Source organism: Salmo salar, unplaced genomic scaffold, assembly GCF_905237065.1.
Source record: "Salmo salar unplaced genomic scaffold, Ssal_v3.1, whole genome shotgun sequence".
Taxonomy (NCBI): domain Eukaryota; kingdom Metazoa; phylum Chordata; class Actinopteri; order Salmoniformes; family Salmonidae; genus Salmo; species Salmo salar.
This window is the reverse complement of record NW_025548070.1, coordinates 82,900-100,335: the sequence shown is the minus strand read 5'-3', so window position 1 is coordinate 100,335 and position 17,436 is coordinate 82,900. Positions and strand designations below refer to the sequence as shown.

Below are 17,436 nucleotides of genomic sequence, written 5' to 3'. Positions count from 1 at the left end.
CAGTGATTTATAGCATCCTACAGTGGTGTCCGCAGTGATTTATAGCATCCTACAGTGGTGTCCCAGTGATTTATAGCATCCTACAGTGGTGTTCCAGTGATTTATAGCATCCTACAGTGGTGTCCCAGTGATTTATAGCATCCTACAGTGGTGTCCCAGTGATTTATAGCATCCTACAGTGGTGCCTCAGTGATTTATAGCATCCTACAGTGGTGTCCCAGTGATTTATAGCATCCTACAGTGGTGTCCCAGTGATTGATAGCATCCACAGTGGTGTCCCAGTGATTTATAGCATCCTACAGTGGTGTCTCAGTGATTTATAGCATCCTACAGTGGTGTCCCAGTGATTTATAGCATCCTACAGTTGTGGTGTCCCAGTGATTTATAGCATCCTACAGTGGTGTCCCAGTGATTTATAGCATTCTACAGTGGTGTCTCAGTGATTTATAGCATCCTACAGTGGTGTCCCAGTGATTTATAGCATCCTACAGTGGTGTCCCAGTGATTTATAGCATCCTACAGTGGTGTCTCAGTGATTTATAGCATCCTACAGTGGTGTCCCAGTGATTTATAGCATCCTACAGTGGTGTCCCAGTGATTTATAGCATCCTACAGTGGTGTCTCAGTGATTTATAGCATCCTACAGTGGTGTCCCAGTGATTTATAGCATCCTACAGTGGTGCCTCCAGTGATTTATAGCATCCTACAGTGGTGTCCCAGTGATTTATAGCATCCTACAGTGGTGTCCCAGTGATTTATAGCATCCTACAGTGGTGTCTCAGTGATTTATAGCATCCTACAGTGGTGTCCCAGTGATTTTATAGCATCCTACAGTGGTGTCCCAGTGATTTATAGCATCCTACAGTGGTGTCCCAGTGATTTATAGCATTCTACAGTGGTGTCTCAGTGATTTATAGCATCCTACAGTGGTGTCCCAGTGATTTATAGCATCCTACAGTGGTGTCCCAGTGATTTATAGCATCCCTACAGTGGTGTCTCAGTGATTTATAGCATCCTACAGTGGTGTCCCAGTGATTTATAGCATCCTACAGTGGTGTCCCCAGTGATTTATAGCATCCTACAGTGGTGTCCCAGTGATTTATAGCATCCTACAGTGGTGTCTCAGTGATTTTATAGCATCCTACAGTGGTGTCCCAGTGATTTTATAGCACATCCTACAGTGGTGTTCCAGTGATTTATAGCATCCTACAGTGGTATCCTCAGTGATTTATAGCATCCTACAGTGGTGTCTCAGTGATTTATAGCATCCTACAGTGGTGTCCCAGTGATTTATAGCATCCTACAGTGGTGTCCCAGTGATTTATAGCATCCTACAGTGGTGTCTCAGTGATTTATAGCATCCTACAGTGGTGTCCCAGTGATTTTATGGCATCCTGGTGGTGTCTCAGTGATTTATAGCATCCTACAGTGGTGTCTCAGTGATTTATAGCATCCTACAGTGGTGTCCCAGTGATTTATAGCATCCTACAGTGGTGTCCCAGTGATTTATAGCATCCTACAGTGGTGTCTCAGTGATTTATGGCATCCTACAGTGGTGTCTCAGTGATTTATAGCATCCTACAGTGGTGTCCCAGTGATTTATAGCATCCTACAGTGGTGTTCCAGTGATTTATAGCATCCTACAGTGGCTCTCAGTGATTTATAGCATCCTACAGTGGTGTCCCGTGATTTATAGCATCCTACAGTGGTGTCTCAGTGATTTATAGCATCCTACAGTGGTGTCCCAGTGATTTTATAGCATCCTACAGTGGTGTTCCAGTGATTTATAGCATCCTACAGTGGTGTCCCAGTGATTTATAGCATCCTACAGTGGTGTCCCAGTGATTTATAGCATCCTACAGTGGTGTCTCAGTGATTTATAGCATCCTCACAGTGGTGTCTCAGTGATTTATAGCATCCTACAGTGGTGTCCCAGTGATTTATAGCATCCTACAGTGGTGTTAACCAGTGATCGTTTATAGATGCCACAGTGGTGTCCCAGTGATTTATAGCATCCTACAGTGGTGTCTCAGTCGATTTATAGCATCCTCAAGTGGTGTCCCAGTGATTGTAGCATCCCACAGTGGTGCCTCAGTGATTTATAGCATCCTACAGTGGTGTCCCAGTGATTTATAGCATCCTACAGGGTGTCCCAGTGATTTATAGCATCCTACAGTGGCGTCTCAGTGATTTATAGCATCCTACAGTGTTGTCCCAGTGATTTATAGCATCCTACAGTGGTGCCTCAGTGATTTATAGCATCCTACGGTGGACGTCTCAGTGATTTGTAGCATCCCTACAGTGTTGTCCCAGTGATTTATAGCATCCTACAGTGGTGCATCAGTGATTTGTAGCATCCTACAGTGGTGTCCCAGTGATTTATAGCATCCTACAGTGGTGCATCAGTTGGAGATCAGCAATGAGGTCACAGTAAGGGGAGGTTCCATGACCTGAGCAACGCCGACCATCAGTCCATCTCACCATCCTACAAAATTTGTATAATTTATTTTTATTTAACCAGGAAAGTCAGTTAAGAACAAATTCTTATTTATAATGATGTCCTACCGGGAACAGTGGGGTTAACTGCCTTGTTCAGAGGAGCAGAACGACAGATTTTTACCTTTGTCAGCTCGGGGATTCGATCCAGCAACCTTTCAGTTACTGGCCCAACGCTCTAACCACTAGGCTACCTGCCGCAGTGTTGCTATGCTACAGTAGACTACAGCAGATTACAGTGGTACAGTAGACCACAGCAGACTACAGTGGTACAGTAGATTACAGTTGGTACAGTAGAGTTCAGTGCAACAGTAGACTACAGTGGTACAGTAGATAACAGTGGTACAGTAGATTACAGTGGTACAGTAGACTACAGTAGACTACAGTGGTACAGTAGACTACAGTAGATTACAGTGGTACAGTAGAGTTCAGTGGTACAGTAGACTACGGTGGTACAGTAGATAACAGTGGTACAGTAGATTACAGTGCAACAGTAGACTACAGTAGACTACAGTGGACTACAGTGGTACAGTAGTTACAGTGGTACAGTAGATTACAGTGGTAACGCAGTAGACTACAGTGGTACAGTAGTTTACAGTGGTACAGTAGACTACAGTAGACTACAGTAGACTACATTGGTACCATAGACTACAGTGCTACAGTAGACTACAGTAGACTACGGTAGACTACAGTGGTACAGTAGACTACAGTAATCTACAGTGGTACAATAGACTACAGTAGACTACAGTGGTACAATAGACAACAGTAGACTACATGCTACAGTAGATTACAGTGGTACAGTAGACTACAGTGGTACAGTAGATTACAGTGGTACAATAGACTACAGTAGACTACAGTGATACAATAGAACTTCAGTGCTACAGTGAGATTACAGTAGAATACAGTGGTACAGAAGATTACTGTAGATTACAGTGGTACAATAGACTTCAGTGTTAAAGTAGATTACAGTAGACTTCAGTGGTATAGTAGATTACAGTAGATTACAGTGGTACAGTAGATTACAGTGGTACAACAGACGTCAGTGCTACAGTAGATTACAGTAGATTACAGTGGTACAGTAGATTACAGTGGTACAACAGATGTCAGTGCTACAGTAGATTACAGTAGATTACAGTGTACAGTGGATTACAGTGGTACAGTAGACTACAGTAGACTTCAGAGCTACAGCAGACTACAGTAGACTTCAGAGCTACAGCAGACTACAGATAGACTACAGTGGTACAGTAGTTTACAGTGGTACAGTAGTTTACAGTAGATTACAGTGCTACAGTAGATTACAGTGCTACAGTAGACTACAGTGGTACAATAGACTACAGTAGACTACAGATACAATAGACTTCAGTGCTACAGTAGATTACATAGTAGAATACAGTGCTACAGTAGATTACAGTGCTACAGTAGACTACAGCAGATTACAGTAGACGTCAGAGCTACAGTAGACCAGGTACAGTCTGTCTGACAGAAGGTCCCAGTAAGGCTGGGGGAGGAGGGTGTTGACCAGGTCCCAGTAAGGCTGGGGGAGGAGGGTGTTCACCAGGTCCCAGTAAGGCTGGGGAGAGAGGGTGTTGACCAGGTCCCAGTAAGGCTGGGGGAGGAGGGTGTTCACCAGGTCCCAGTAAGGCTGGGGAGGAGGGTGTTGACCAGAGTCTCATGACCGAGCGAGACAATCAGGGGAGAGTTCAGCCCACATATGGCATCATGCTGGGGAACAAAGGCCTTTTCTCAGTCTGGACAGTACTATATAGTTCTCAGTCTGGGACAGGACAGTACTATATAGTTCTCAGTCTGGACAGTACTATATAGTTCTCAGTCTAGACAGGACAGTACTATATAGTTTTCAGTCTGGACAGGACAGTACTATATACTGCTCTCAGTCTCAGACAGTACTATATAGTTCTCCAGTCTGGACAGGACAGTACTATATCGTTCTCAGTCTGGACAGAACTATATAGTTCTCAGTCTGGAGAGGACAGTACTATATAGTTCTCAGTCTAGACAGGACAGTACTATATCGTTCTCCAGTCTAGACAGTACTATATAGTTCTCAGTCCTGGACAGGACAGTACTATATCGTTCCTCAGTCTAGACAGTACTATATAGTTCTCGGTCTCGAGAGGACAGTACTATATAGTTCTCCAGTCTAGACAGGACAGTACTATATAGTTCTCAGTCTGGACAGTACTTATATAGTTCTCAGTCTGGACAGTACTATAGTTCTCCAGTCTGGACAGTACTATATAGTTCTCCAGTCTGACAGGACAGTACTCATATAGTTCTCAGTCTGACAGTACTATATAGTTCTCCAGTCTGGACAGTATTATATAGTTCTCAGTCTGGACAGGACAGTACTATATAGTTCTCAGTCTGGACAGTACTATATAGTTCCTCAGTCTCGGACAGTACTATATAGTTTCTCAGTCTGGACAGTACAGTATTATAGTTCTCAGTCTGGACAGTACTACATAGTTCTCAGTCTGGACAGTATTATATAGTTCTCAGTCTGGACAGTACTATATAGTTCTCAGTCTGGACAGGACAGTACTATATAGTTCTCCAGTCTGGACAGTACTATATAGTTCTCAGTCTGGACAGTACCTATATAGTTCTCCAGTCTGGACAGTATTATATAGTTCTCAGTCTGGACAGTACTATATAGTTCTCAGTCTGGACAGTACTATATAGTTCTCAGTCTGGACAGTACTATATAGTTCTCCAGTCTGGACAGTACTATATAGTTCTCAGTGTGGACAGTACTATGCAATTCTCCAGTCTGGACAGTACAGTACTATATCGTTCTCAGTCTGGACAGTACAGTACTATATCGTTCTCTCTGCGGACAGTACTATATCGTTCTCAGTCTGGACAGTACAGTACTATATCGTTTCTCAGTCTGGACAGTACTAATAGTTCTCAGTCTGGACAGTACTATATCGTTCTCAGTCTGGACAGTACAGTACTATATCGTTCTCAGTCTGGACAGTACTATATCGTTCTCAGTCTGGACAGTACAGTACTATGTCGTTCTCAGTCTGGACAGTACTATATAGTTCTCAGTCTGGACAGGACAGTACTATATAGTTCTCCAGTCTGTACAGTACTATATCGTTCTCAGTCTGGACAGTACAGTACTATATCGTTCTCAGTCTGGACAGGACAGTACTATATCGTTCTCAGTCTGGACAGTACTATAGGTTCTCAGTCTGGACAGTATTATATAGTTCTCAGTCTGGACAGTATTATATAGTTCTCAGTCTGGACAGTATTATATAGTTCTCAGTCTGGACAGGACAGTACTATATAGTTCTCAGTCTGGACAGTATTATATAGTTCTCCAGTCTGGACAGGACAGTACTATATCGTTCTCGGTCTGGACAGTACTATATACTTCTTCAGTCTGGACAGTACTATATCGTTCTCCGGTATGGACAGTACTATATAGTTCTCAGTCTGGACAGTACTATATAGTTCTCAGTCTGGACAGTACTATATAGTTCTCAGTCTGGACAGTACTATATAGTTCCTCAGTCTGACAGTACTATATAGTTCTCAGTCTGGACAGTACTATATAGTTCTCTCAGTCTGACAGTAAGACTATATAGTTCTCAGTCTGGACAGTACTATATAGTTCTCAGTCTGGACAGTACTATATAGTTCTCAGTCTGACAGTACTATATAGTTCTCTGTGTGGACAGTACTATATAATTCTCCCGTCTGGACAGTACAGTACTATATCGTTCTCGCAGTCTGGACAGTACAGTACTATATCGTTCTCGGTCTGGACAGTACTATATCGTTCTCAGTCTGGACAGTACAGTATATATCGTTTCTCAAGTCTGGACAGTACTATATAGTTCTCAGTCTGGACAGTACTATATCGTTCTCAGTCTGACAGTACAGTACTATATCGTTCTCAGTCTGACAGTACTATATCGTTCTCCAGTCTGGACAGTACAGTACTATATCGTTCTCAGTCTGGACAGTACTATATAGTTCTCAGTCTTGACAGGACAGTACTATATAGTTCTCAGTCTGTACAGTACTATATCGTTCTCCAGTCTGGACAGTACAGTACTATATCGTTCTCAGTCTGGACAGGACAGTACTATATCGTTCTCAGTCTGGACAGTACTATATCAGTTCCCAAGTCTGGACAGTATTATATAGTTCTCAGTCTGGACAGTATTATATAGTTCTCAGTCTGGACAGTATTATATAGTTCTCAGTCTGGACAGGACAGTACTATATAGTTCTCAGTCTGGACAGTATTATATAGTTCTCAGTCTGGACAGGACAGTACTATATCGTTCTCAGTCTGGACAGTACTATAACTTCTCAGTCTGGACAGTACACATCGTTCTCAGTCTGGACAGTACTATATAGTTCTCCAGTCTGGACAGTACTATATCGTTCTCAGTCTGGACAGTACTATATCGTTCTCATTCTGGACAGGACAGTACTATATAGTTCTCGAGTCCGACAGAACAGTACTATATAGTTCTCAGTCTGGACAGTACAGTACTATATCGTTCTCCAGTCTGGACAGTACTATATAGTCCCTCAGTCTGGACAGGACAGTACTATATAGTTCTTCAGTCCGGACAGTACTATATGTCTCAGTCTGGACAGTATTATATAGTTCTCAGTCTGGACAGTACTATAGTTCTCAGTCTGGACAGTACAGTACTTATATAGTTCTCAGTCTGGACAGGACAGTACTATATAGTTCTCAGTCTGGACAGGACAGTACTATATACGTTCTCAGTCTGGACAGTACTATATCGTTCTCAGTCTGGACAGTACTATATACTTCTCAGTCTGGACAGTACGGCATTATATAGTTCTCAGTCTGGACAGTACTATATAGTTCTCCAGTCTGGACAGTATTATATAGTTCTCAGTCTGGTCAGTACTATATAAGTTCTCCAGTCTGGACAGGACAGTACTATATAGTTCTAAGTCTGGACAGGACAGTACTATATCATTCTCTCAGTCTGGACAGTACTATATCGTTCTCGGTCTGGACAGTACTATATAGTTCTCAGTCTGGACAGTACTATAGTTCTCAGTCCGGACAGTACTATATAGTTCTCAGTCTGGACAGTACTATATAGTTCTCAGTCTGGACAGTACCATATAGTTCTCAGTCTGGACAGTACTATTCCTGTATCCGTACAGCACTATATCGTTCTCAGTCTGGACAGTACAGTACTATATCGTACTCAATCTGACAGTACGTACTATATAGTTCTCAGTATGGACAGTACTATATAGTTCTCAGTCTGGACAGTACTCATATAGTTCTCCAGTCTGACAGTACTATATAGTTCTCAGTCTGGACAGTACTATATAGTTCTCAGTCTGGACAGTACTATATAGTTCTCAGTCTGGACAGTATTATATAGTTCTCAGTCTGGACAGTACTATAGTTCTCAGTCTGGACAGTACTATATTAGTCTCGTGACAGTACTATATAGTTCTCCAGTCTGGACTAGTACTATATAGTTCTCCAGTGTGGACAGTACTATATAATTCTTCAGTCTGGACAGTACAGTACTATATCGTTCTCAGTCTGGACAGTACAGTACTATATCGTTTCTCGGTCTGGACAGTACTATATCGTTCTCAGTCTGGACAGTACAGTACTATGTCGTTCTCAGTCTGGACAGTACTTATATAGTTCTCAGTCTGGACAGTACTATATCGTTCTCAGTCTGGACAGTACAGTACTATATCGTTCTCAGTCTGGACAGTACTATATCGTTCTCAGTCTGGACAGTACAGTACTATATCGTTCTCAGTCTGGACAGTACTATATAGTTCTCAGTCTGACAGGACAGTACTATATAGTTCTCGAGTCTGTACAGTACTATATCGTTCTCAGTCTGGACAGTACAGTACTATATCGTTCTCAGTCTGGACAGGACAGTACTATATCGTTCTCCAGTCTGGACAGTACTATATAGTTCTCAGTCTGGACAGTATTATATAGTTCTCAGTCTGGACAGTATTATATAGTTCTCAGTCTGGACAGTATTATATAGTTCTCAGTCTGGACAGGACAGTACTATATAGTTCCTCAGTCTGGACAGTATTATATAGTTCTCCAGTCTGGACAGGACAGTACTATATCGTTCTCAGTCTGGACAGTACTATATACTTCTCAGTCTGGACAGTACTATATCGTTCTCAGTCTGGACAGTACTATATCGTTCTCAGTCTGGACAGTACTATATCGTTCTCATTCTGGACAGGACAGTACTATATGGTTCTCAGTCTGGACAGAACAGTACTATGTAGTTCTCAGTCTGGACAGTACAGTACTATATCGTTTCTCAGTCTGGACAGTACTATATAGTTCTCAGTCTGGACAGGACAGTACTATATAGTTCTCCAGTCTGGACAGTACTATATAGTTCTCAGTCTGGACAGTATTATATAGTTCTCCAGTCTGGACAGTACTATATAGTTCTCAGTCTGGACAGTACAGTACTATATAGTTCCTCAGTCTAGACAGGACAGTACTATATAGTTCTCAGTCTGGACAGGACAGTACTATATCGTTCTCAGTCTGGACAGTACTATATAGTTCTCAGTCTGGACAGTACTATATAGTTCTCCAGTCTGGACAGGACAGTACTATATAGTTCTCAGTCTGGACAGTACTATATAGTTCTCAGTCTGGAGAGGACAGTCTATATAGTTCTCAGTCTAGACAGGACAGTACTATATAGTTCTCAGTCTGGACAGTACTATATAGTTCTCCAGTCTGGACAGTACTATATCGTTCTCAGTCTGGACAGTACTATATCGAGTTCTCAGTCGGACAGTACTATATCGTTCTCAGTCTGGACAGTACTATATAGTTCTCAGTCTGGACAGTACTTTATAGTTCTCCGAGTCGCGACAGTACTATATCGTTCTCCAGTCTGGACAGTACTATATAGTTCTCAGTCTGGACAGTACTATATAGTTCTCAGTCCGGACAGTACTATATAGTTCTCGGTCTGGACAGTACTATATAGTACTCAGTCTGGACAGTACTATATAGTTCTCAGTCTGGACAGGACAGTACTATATCGTTCTCAGTCTGGACAGTACTATATAGTTCTCAGTCTGGACAGTATTATATAGTTCTCAGTCTGGACAGTACAATATAGTTCTCAGTCTGGACAGTACTATATAGTTCTCAGTCTCGGACAGTACTATATAGTTCTTAGTCCGGACAGTACTATATAGTTCTCATTCTCGGACAGTACTATATCGTTCTCTCTCAGGACAGTACTATATACGTTCTCAGTCCGGACAGTACTATATAGTTCTCCAGTCTGGACAGGACAGTACTATATAGTTGTCAGTCTGGACAGTACTATATAGTTCTCAGTCTGGACAGTATTATATAGTTCTCAGTCTGGACAGTACATATAGTTCTCCCTCTGGCCAGTACTATATAGTTCTCAGTCTGGACAGTACTATATAGTTCTCAGTCTGGACAGTACTATATAGTTCTCAGTGTGGACAGTACTATATAATTCTCAGTCTGGACAGTACAGTACTATATCGTTCTCAGTCTGGACAGTACAGTACTATATCGTTCTCGGTCTGGACAGTACTATATCGTTCTCAGTCTGGACAGTACAGTACTATATCGTTCTCCAGTCTGGACAGTACTATATAGTTCTCCAGTCTGGACAGTACTATATCGTTCTCAGTCTGGACAGTACAGTACTATATCGTTCTCAGTCTGGACAGTACTATATTCGTTCTCAGTCCGGACAGTGTACAGTACTATATCGTTCTCAGTCTGGACAGTACTATATAGTTCTCAGTCTGACAGGACAGTACTATATAGTTCTCAGTCTGTACAGTACTATATCGTTCTCAGTCTGGACAGTACAGTACTATATCGTTCTCAGTCTGGACAGGACAGTACTATATAACGTTCTCAGTCTGGACAGTACTATATAGTTCTCAGTCTGGACAGTATTATATAGTTCTCAGTCTGGACAGTATTATATAGTTCTCAGTCTGGACAGTATTATATAGTTCTCAGTCTGGACAGGACAGTACTATATAGTTCTCAGTCTGGACAGTATTATATAGTTCTCAGTCTGGACAGGACAGTACTATATCGTTCTCAGTCTGGACAGTACTATATACTTCTCAGTCTGGACAGTACTATATCGTTCTCAGTCTGGACAGTACTATATAGTTCTCAGTCTGGACAGTACTATATCGTTCTCAGTCTGGACAGTACTATATCGTTCTCATTCTGGACAGGACAGTACTATAGTTCTCAGTCTGGACAGAACAGTACTATATAGTTCTCAGTCTGGACAGTACAGTACTATATCGTTCTCAGTCTGGACAGTACTATATAGTTCTCAGTCTGGACAGGACAGTACTATATAGTTCTCCAGTCTGGACAGTACTATATAGTTCTCAGTCTGGACAGTATTATATAGTTCTCAGTCTGGACAGTACTATATAGTTCTCAGTCTGGACAGTACAGTACTATATAGTTCTCAGTCTAGACAGGACAGTACTATATAGTTCTCAGTCTGGACAGGGACAGTACTATATCGTTCCTTCAGTCTGGACAGTACTATATCGTTCTCCAGTCTGGACAGTACTATATACTTCTCAGTCTGGACAGTATTATATAGTTCTCAGTCTGGACAGTACTACATAGTTCCCCGGTCTGGACAGTATTATATAGTTCTCAGTCTGGACAGTACTATATAGTTCTCAGTCTGGACAGGACAGTACTATATAGTTCTCAGTCTGGACAGGACAGTACTATATCGTTCTCAGTCTGGACAGTACTATATGTTCTCAGTCTGGACAGTACTATATAGTTCTCAGTCTGGACAGTACTATATAGTTCTCGTCTGGACAGTACTATATGTTCTCAGTCTGGACAGTACTATATAGTTCTCAGTCTGGACAGTACTATATAGTTCCTCAGTCTGGACAGTACTATATAGTTCTCAGTCTGGACAGTACTATATCGTTCTCAGTCTGGACAGTACAGTACTATATCGTACTCAATCTGGACAGTACAGTACTATATAGTTCTCAGTATGGACAGTACTATATAGTTCTCAGTCTGGACAGTACTATAGTTCTCAGTCTGGACAGTACTATATAGTTCCTCCAGTCTGGACAGTACTATATAGTTCTCAGTCTGGAGACAGTACTATATAGTTCTCAGTCTGGACAGTATTATATAGTTCTCAGTCTGGACAGTACTCATATAGTTCTCAGTCTGGACAGTACTATATAGTTCTCAGTCTGACAGTACTATATAGTTCTCAGTCTGGACAGTACTATATAGTTCTCAGTGTGGACAGTACTATATAATTCTCAGTCTGGACAGTACAGTACTATATCGTTCTCAGTCTGGACAGTACAGTACTATATCGTTCTCGGTCTGGACAGTACTATATCGTTCTCAGTCTGGACAGTACAGTACTATATCGTTCTCAGTCTGGACAGTACTATATAGTTCGTCAGTCTGGACAGTACTATATCGTTCTCAGTCTGGACAGTACAGTACTATATCGATTCTCAGTCTGGACAGTACTATATCGTTCTCAGTCTGGACAGTACAGTACTATATCGTTCTCAGTCTGGACAGTACTATATAGTTCTCCAGTCTGGACAGGACAGTACTATATAGTTCTCCAGTCTGTACTAGTACTATATCGTTCTCAGTCTGGACAGTACAGTACTATATCGTTTCTCAGTCTGGACAGGACAGTACTATATCGTTCTCAGTCTGGACAGTACTATATAGTTCCTCAGTCTGGACAGTATTATATAGTTCTCAGTCTGGACAGTATTATATAGTTCTCAGTCTGGACAGTATTATATAGTTCTCAGTCTGGACAGGACAGTACTATATAGTTCTCAGTCTGGACAGTATTATATAGTTCTCAGTCTGGACAGGACAGTACTATATCGTTCTCAGTCTGGACAGTACTATATACTTCTCCAGTCTGGACAGTACTATATCGTTCTCAGTCTGGACAGTACTATATCGTTCTCAGTCTGGACAGTACTATATCGTTCTCATTCTGGACAGGACAGTACTATATAGTTCTCAGTCTGGACAGAACAGTACTATATAGTTCTCAGTCTGGACAGTACAGTACTATATCGTTCTCAGTCTGGACAGTACTATATAGTTCTCAGTCTGGACAGGACAGTACTATAAGTTCTCAGTCTGGACAGTACTATATAGTTCTCAGTCTGGACAGTATTATATAGTTCTCAGTCTGGACAGTACTATATAGTTCTCAGTCTGGACAGTACAGTACTATATAGTTCTCAGTCTAGACAGGACAGTACTATATAGTTCTCCAGTCTGGACAGGACAGTACTATATCGTTCTCAGTCTGGACAGTACTATATAGTTCTCAGTCTGGACAGTACTATATAGTTCCTCAGTCTGGACAGGACAGTACTATATAGTTCTCAGTCTGGACAGTACTATATAGTTCTCAGTCTGGAGAGGACAGTACTATATGGTTCTCAGTCTAGACAGGACAGTACTATATAGTTCTCAGTCTGGACAGTACTATATAGTTCTCAGTCTGGACAGTACTATATCGTTCTCAGTCTGACAGACTATATCGTTCTCCAGTCTGGACAGTACTATATCGTTCCTCAGTCTGGACAGTACTATATAGTTCTCAGTCTGGACAGTACTTTATAGTTCTCAGTCTGGACAGTACTATATCGTCTCTCAGTCTGGACAGTACTATATAGTTCTCAGTCTGGACAGTACTATATAGTTCTCAGTCTGGACAGTACTATATAGTTCTCAGTCTGGACAGTACTATATAGTACTCAGTCTGACAGTACTATATAGTTCTCAGTCTGGACAGGACAGTACTATATCGTTCTCAGTCTGGACAGTACTATATAGTTCTCAGTCTGGACAGTATTATATAGTTCTCAGTCTGGACAGTACTATATAGTTCTCGGTCTGGACAGTACTATATAGTTCTCAGTCTGGACAGTACTATATAGTTCTTAGTCTGGACAGTACTATATAGTTCTCATTCTGACAGTACTATATCGTTCTCAGTCTGGACAGTACTATATCGTTCTCAGTCTGGACAGTACTATATAGTTCTCAGTCTGGACAGGACAGTACTATATAGTTGTCAGTCTGGACAGTACTATATAGTTCTCAGTCTGGACAGTATTATATAGTTCTCAGTCTGGACAGTACTATATAGTTCTCAGTCTGGACACAGTACTATAGTTCTCAGTCTGGACAGTACTATATAGTTCCCCAGTCTGGACAGTACTATATAGTTCTCAGTGTGGACAGTACTATATAATTCTCAGTCTGGACAGTACAGTACTATATCGTTCTCAGTCTGGACAGTACAGTACTATATCGTTCCTCGGTCTGGACAGTACTATATCGTTCTCAGTCTGGACAGTACAGTACTATATCGTTCTCAGTCTGGACAGTACTATATAGTTCTCAGTCTGGACAGTACTATATCGTTCTCCAGTCTGGACAGTACAGTACTATATCGTTCTCAGTCTGGACAGTACTATATCGTTCTCAGTCTGGACAGTACAGTACTATATCGTTCTCAGTCTGGACAGTACTATATAGTTCTCAGTCTGGACAGGACAGTACTATATAGTTCTCGGTCTGTACAGTACTATATCGTTCTCAGTCTGGACAGTACAGTACTCGTTCTCAGTCTGGACAGGACAGTACTATATCGTTCTCAGTCTGGACAGTACTATATAGTTCTCAGTCTGGACAGTATTATATAGTTCTCAGTCTGGACAGTATTATATAGTTCTCAGTCTGGACAGTATTATATAGTTCTCAGTCCGGACAGGACAGTACTATATAGTTCTCAGTCTGGACAGTATTATATAGTTCTCAGTCTGGACAGGACAGTACTATATCGTTCTTCAGTCTGGACAGTACTATATACTTCTCAGTCTGGACAGTACTATATCGTTCTCAGTCTGACAGTACTATATATGTTCTCAGTCTGGACAGTACTATATCGTTCTCAGTCTGGACAGTACTATATCGTTCTCATTCTGGACAGGACAGTACTATATAGTTCTCAGTCTGGACAGAACAGTACTATATAGTTCTCAGTCTGGACAGTACAGTACTATATCGTTCTCAGTCTGGACAGTACTATATAGTTCTCAGTCTGCCAGGACAGTACTATATAGTTCTCAGTCTGGACAGTACTATATAGTTCTCAGTCTGGACAGTATTATATAGTTCTCAGTCTGGACAGTACTATATAGTTCTCCAGTCTGGACAGTACAGTACTATATAGTTCTCAGTCTAGACAGGACAGTACTATATAGTTCTCCAGTCTGGACAGGACAGTACTATATCGTTCTCAGTCTGGACAGTACTATATAGTTCTCAGTCTGGACAGTACTATATAGTTCTCAGTCTGGACAGGACAGTACTATATAGTTCTCAGTCTGGACAGTACTATATAGTTCTCAGTCTGGAGAGGACAGTACTATATAGTTCTCAGTCTAGACAGGACAGTACTATATAGTTCTCAGTCTGGACAGTACTATATAGTTCTCAGTCTGGACAGTACTATATCGTTCTCAGTCTGGACAGTACTATATCGTTTCTCAGTCTGGACAGTACTATATCGTTCTCAGTCTGGACAGTACTATATAGTTCTCAGTCTGGACAGTACTTTATAGTTCTCAGTCTGGACAGTACTATATCGTTCTCAGTCTGGACAGTACTATATAGTTCCCCAGTCTGGACAGTACTATATAGTTCTCAGTCTGGACAGTACTATATAGTTCTCAGTCTGGACAGTACTATATAGTACTCGGTCTGGACAGTACTATATAGTTCTCAGTCTGGACAGGACAGTACTATATCGTTCTCAGTCTGGACAGTACTATATAGTTCTCAGTCTGGACAGTATTATATAGTTCTCAGTCTGGACAGTACTATATAGTTCTCAGTCTGGACAGTACTATATAGTTCTCAGTCTGGACAGTACTATATAGTTCTTAGTCTGGACAGTACTATATAGTTCTCAGTCTGGACAGTACTATATCGTTCTCAGTCTGGACAGTACTATATCGTTCTCAGTCTGGACAGTACTATATAGTTCTCAGTCTGGACAGGACAGTACTATATAGTTCAGTCTGGACAGTACTATATAGTTCTCAGTCTGAACAGGACAGTACTATATAGTTCTCAGTCGGACAGTACTATATAGTTCTCAGTCTAGACAGGACAGTACTATATAGTTCTCAGTCTGGACAGGACAGTACTATATAGTTCTCAGTCTGGACAGTACTATATAGTTCTCAGTCTGGACAGTACTATATAGTTCTCAGTCTGGACAGTATTATATAGTTCTCAGTCTGGACAGGACAGTACTATATAGTTCTCCAGTCTGGACAGGACAGTACTATATAGTTCTCAGTCTGGACAGTACTATATAGTTCTCAGTCTAGACAGGAGAGTACTATATAGTTCCCAGTCTGGACAGGACAGTACTATATAGTTCTCAGTCTGGACAGTATTATATAGTTCCTCAGTCTGGACAGGACAGTACTATATAGTTCTCAGTCTGGACAGTACAGTACTATATAGTTCTCCAGTCTGGACAGTATTATATAGTTCTCAGTCTGGACAGGACAGTACTATATAGTTCTCAGTCTGACAGTACTATATAGTTCTCAGTCTGGACAGTATTATATAGTTCTCAGTCTGGACAGTACTATATAGTTCTCGGTCTGGACAGTATTATTTCGTTCTCAGTCTGGACAGTACTATATAGTTCTTCAGTCTGGACAGTACTATATAGTTCTCCAGTCCGGACAGTACTATATTGTTCTCAGTCTGGACAGTACTATATCGTTCTCAGTCTGGACAGTACTATATAGTTCTCAGTCTGGACAGTACTATATCGTTCTCAGTCTGGACAGTACTATATAGTTCTCAGTCTGGACAGTACAGTACTATATCGTTCTCAGTCTGGACAGTACAGTACTATATCGTTCTCAGTCTGGACAGTACTATACAGTTCTCAGTCTGGACAGTACTATATCGTTCTCAGTCTGGACAGTACTATATAGTTCTCAGTCTGGACAGTATTATATAGTTCTCATTCTGGACAGTACTATATAGTTCTCAGTCTGGACAGTACTATATAGTTCTCAGTCTGGACAGTACTATATAGTTCTCAGTCTGGACAGTACTATATAGTTCTCAGTCTGGACAGTACTATATAGTTCTCAGTCTGGACAGTACTATATAGTTCTCAGTCTGGACAGTATTATATAGTTCTCAGTCTGGACAGTATTATATAGTTCTCCAGTCTGGACAGTACTATATAGTTCTCAGTCTGGACAGTACTATATAGTTCTCAGTCTGGACAGTACTATATAGTTCTCAGTCTGGACAGTACTATATCGTTCTCAGTCTGGACAGTACTATATCGTTCTCAGTCTGGACAGTACTATATAGTTCTCAGTCTGGACAGTACTATATCTTTCTCAGGTCAGGACAGTACTATATAGTTCTCAGTCTGGACAGTACAGTACTATATCGTTCTCAGTCTGGACAGTACAGTACTATATCGTTCTCAGTCTGGACAGTACTATATAGTTCTCCAGTCTGGACAGTACTATATCGTTCTCAGTCTGGACAGTACTATATAGTTCTCAGTCTGGACAGTATTATATAGTTCTCATTCTGGACAGTACTATATAGTTCTCAGTCTGGACAGTACTATATAGTTCTCAGTCTGGACAGTACTATATAGTTCTCAGTCTGGACAGTACTATATAGTTCTCAGTCTGGACAGTACTATATAGTTCTCAGTCTGGACAGTACTATATAGTTCTCAGTCTGGACAGTACTATATAGTT

At 41.2% G+C, this 17,436-nt stretch overlaps 1 pseudogene; it reads right to left on the bottom strand.

Annotated features, from left to right (window-relative positions):
- Positions 1–3,919: 3,919 nt before the first annotated feature.
- The window catches only part of LOC123732633 (uncharacterized), a 76,417-nt pseudogene continuing 62,900 nt past the window's right edge, over positions 3,920–17,436 (bottom strand).